This window comes from Curcuma longa, chromosome 10 (assembly GCF_044706935.1).
Source record: "Curcuma longa cultivar G26 ecotype Majalengka, Jawa Barat chromosome 10, ITB_CL_G26_1.1, whole genome shotgun sequence".
Taxonomy (NCBI): Eukaryota; Viridiplantae; Streptophyta; class Magnoliopsida; order Zingiberales; family Zingiberaceae; genus Curcuma; species Curcuma longa.
This window is the reverse complement of record NC_133870.1, coordinates 1,584,863-1,589,356: the sequence shown is the minus strand read 5'-3', so window position 1 is coordinate 1,589,356 and position 4,494 is coordinate 1,584,863.

Genomic DNA, 4,494 nt, shown 5'->3' with positions numbered 1-4,494 from the left:
GGGGAGCTAATTTTTAGTTATTAGACTAGGAATTATTTCAAAATTTTAAAATATATTTAGAAAATATTTATTGTATACTTAGTCTAAGTTTCAACTTTAGAATCCATGCACTTATAGATCTAGGTAGCCTGCACCCCACAAAAACACCTTAGGCATAACTTGTTTTGTATTGAGAAACATAGAAAGGTGTGAGATGTATAGGGTTAGAGCCTACACTCCAGATGCTTATGTTAGTGTACCAATATGAATCTGGGGTAAAAATATAAATATTGATTAAGTTAAGTAATCCCTGAGTTGATAATAAATATTTCATAAATATAAAGTTGAAAACTTTTACTTGACTTGACCAACAAATTAAGAGTTTCTATCCTCGTGGATAGATAGTTCAAGATAATGTTGGACATATTAAAAAGATTTTCCAAAATATTACGTATGCTTGTATTCTTATTTTGAAATAAGTTTTAAAAACTTAAGTAAAATTTTTGAAAAATTAGCATATTGATCTCTCAATTGTCGAGATTTAATCTAGGTGCCTGGACACACAATCAAACAAATTTAACCAAGGTAGATAAAAAATTAGATCTTGGTCGACCGAAAGTAACCCAATCGCTTGGATGTACACCGACTATAATAAATGGTATTTACTATGGTTGTAAAAAATTACACCCAGGCAACCAAGTGACCCACGGTCACCCGCATGACCTCTAACTAGACATCTTGGTTTAAACCCTCTCAGTCGACCACAATCCTTGCGTCACTAGGAATACCTTTATATAGGCAACCACGATTAGTCGTTGAAATTCTTAAATAAACCTAAAAATTTCCTCTAAAAATTAATTTTTAATTATCCTTGAGGCTGGTGACTACCCAGATTTCAATTTCAAAGCCATCTTTCATGACATTATACCTAGGGAACGAATCTAAACTTAATCTTTTCAACTATATCTCAATCTTGTACATTAATGTTGAAATTTTTTTAGACAAAAATAAAAAGTTTCTGAGATCAATACCTCCCAATATTCCTCTAATGACTATAGATTTCCCTCTAAGGACCTTAGGCTGAAATATGAAACACATACTTACATTCTCATGCCTCCTAAATATCTCAATAGATAATTCTTCTTTGATCATTGTGTATATACTCTTGAGATCATAACTCACTATGGCTTTTCTAAACTTGTCTACTATAACTAAACATTAAATCTTGACCTATTCTACAACAATCGAACTAAAATAGATGACCTTATACATCTAGAGTCATAGATGTTGACATCATCTTTACTCCCAGTCTGATTAGGGGCAAACTATTGGATCGAGAAAGCGTTATAGGTGGTGAATAGTGTGCTTCATACGCATTCGAAAATCGTTCGAATTCAAGGTCTTTGCAGCAGAAATAAAAAACATATCAAAATAAATATGATTGTTTTTTTACTTGGTTCACAACTGCTTAGCTACTACTATAAGGCCTGTAGTCTGTTTGATCGCTTCGTTAGGTAATCACCATTCACTTTCTTCTTGAATGAGAAGAAGGTTCGTTTCTTTACAATAGTAAGGTTCGATAACAAGCCTACCAACCCTTAGAGATTACGTGCACAAAAGCAACATATAAAAGAAACATAGCATCTAATAAAGCGTTATCAAAGGCTAGGCTCATTTGAGCTCATAGTGGTTTCGTGGTGTCGTTACATGGTCGAAGCTTGAGCACATCATCTCGGAGACTTGGATTCGTAGAGTAGCATTTGGACGATCAAGGAAGGAGTTTTTCTTTAGCTCTGGTCAAACCTTACTTTTATAGGGTGTTCTAGACGCTTGGATCCAATTATGGGCACCTCCAATGAGGTCAATCCAATCCGCATCTTCGGTGAGTTATCCATTTCCGAGAGCTTGGACCCTTTTTGGGCACCTGGAATGCTAACATGGCGGCTACTGGATCAGACTTCACTTCGGCTATGACTTATCCTTCTCTAGGCACCTGGATTCCTTCCGATCGCCTAGACTGTGATGTGTACTGATCAGTCAAAATCTACCAACTGAGCTGCTCCCTGAAACACTTCTAGGCACTTGGAACTCTTTCCAGACATCTAAACACTTCTAGGCACTTGGAACTCTTTCCAAACGCCCAAATCTGCCCTTGGCCAAACTTCAATTTACGTTTTCCTATATCACATTGTTAGCACAAGCATAGTATAATGAGTATGAACAATAGCTTTCAGCTGCCCAGTCTTAACTTTTGATTTCTCATGAAACCTCAAGTTGGACCGACATCTACTACTCTTTTCGAGAGCGCGTCCTCACTACTCCGCTCGGGAGAGTTTACCTATTATCAAACCTTGGTCCACCCGACCTGTTTGGACTTTTGCTCAATTGATCTTGACCTCAGGACTTCCACTATACCTCTAGTCCTCGACCCCGTCTAGACTTTCACTTGGTGTCCTCGACCCCCAAGGCTTCTTGCTTGGTTTCCTCGACCCCTAGGGCTTCTTGCCCAATGTCCTCAATCTGCTAAGTCTTCCTGCCTAGTCTCTCCGATCAGGACTTCCTTGTCTTATCTCACCGACCAGGATTTCCTTTCTTAGTCCCACCAACTAGGACTTCCTTGTCTAATCTCAACTAGGGCTCCTACAAAACTTGATAAGCATGTTAGATCACAAGTAATCTTAACTTTGATCCTTTGTCAATATTAAAACTTTGGTTCGATAGTATGGTGCTTCCAACATCAACAATCTCCTTCTTTTGATTATTGGCAACTAGGTTAAAGTTAAGTATAACATATAACATTTGGAAAATGAGTAGAGCGAATAATTGTTGAGTGTAGAAGAAAAAACTTGTTGAGTATAGAAGGATGAACTTAGTAAGGCACTTTTTTTTTCCTCCCTTTAAAGTTACCTCCCCTTAATTAATGCATATGTTTCTTAACTTTTTCTTATCCCCTTTGTCAATTATCAAAAAAAATAAGAGAAAACATTTTCTATTGTTTTTTTTGAAGCGGTGGAATTCTTTTTAAAAAAATTTCAAATGTGTGAAAGACTTAACAATATTTTATTTAAAAAATCTTAGTTTTAAAAAAAAAATATTTTTCATTGTGCTTGAAAAAACACGTAGCTTTTGAAAAACACTTTCCTTTTTTAAAACAATCATTTCTTTGTTCCGCTTTGACAAAATCAAAGATGGGAGAAATAGTTTGTTAAAGTGCATTGTAAAGGATTTATAAGTTTAAAGGCATAATTTCTCAAAATGATTTTAAAATATTTTCATACTTAGAAAATATTTTCAAGAAGTATTTAAGTCTCAAAAATAGATTTTCAAAGTTATCAAAAATGAATTGCCCAATAATATTTTGAAGTTTGAGAGATAAAATTTTTAAAATATTTTTAGGTTATTAAAAACATTCTTTTAATTTGAAAAATATAATTAATAATTAGTAGAAAAATAATTCTAGAGAATAATTTTAAGTTGAAAACTCTCAACACCTTTTTCAAAAAAATATTTCAGCTAAAATAATTTTAAAACCATTTAAAAAATTTTAAGTTAAAAATAATTTTAAAAATAAGTTTATGCAAGTGATTTTTTAAATGTATTGAATTTTAGATATTTTAAAAGTACTTAGTGACATAACCTAAAGGCAATTTCAATCCTTTAGTAGTAATTTCAAAGTTTTGATCAAGTCCTAGAGTCAAAGTCATAATGTCAAAGACCCATACTCAAAGTCTTAGAGTCCAAACATACATGATAATCACCACCCAATTTGAGTTAGATTATATTATAGTTACAATTTTACATTCTTTCAGATGATTGGGTTGAGTGGTTTCTTAAATTAAATTTGAATCAAAATTTTATTCGAATATAAGAGTTAGATTTAGTTAAAGTTTTAATTGAGTCTAGATTAAATAAGTTGAAATTATTAAAAAAAACTTGAGGTCAAGTTTTAATTTTAAATTATTATGTTTAAGTTAAGTTTAAATTAAAGTTATTAGAGTTAATTAAATAGTATTTTAATTATTTATGATTTAATTATTTATGATTTAATTAGTTAGATTAATTAGTATTTTAATGGAATTTAAGTTATTAGATTATGTTTAGAATAATTAATTTAAGTTTAGTTGAGATAGTTGAAATTACATTTTAATTTTTAATCTCACAACTCCTATTAATTTAGAAAAATAATTTAAAATTTTTAATCCCATTTACTTTTGGAGGCAGTATCATATCTAAAATTAAATACCTCTGATTCACTTTAGAATGATACCGATATATTTCCTTACATTCTTGATCTTATTCATTCTAAAATTTTTAAATTCCAAAATCATTTAAATCATCAATGAGTTTAGAGAATATATGGTCGAAAGCCAGAGCTAAGACTGCATAATACTCGATGTGAAAACTCATGCTTACGAAGCTGGAAACTAAATGTGCACAAGGAAGATCAAAAGCGCCCATCGTCTTACACTTTGTATGATTTGGGAAACAAGCATCAAGATAAGAAGAACAGGTTAA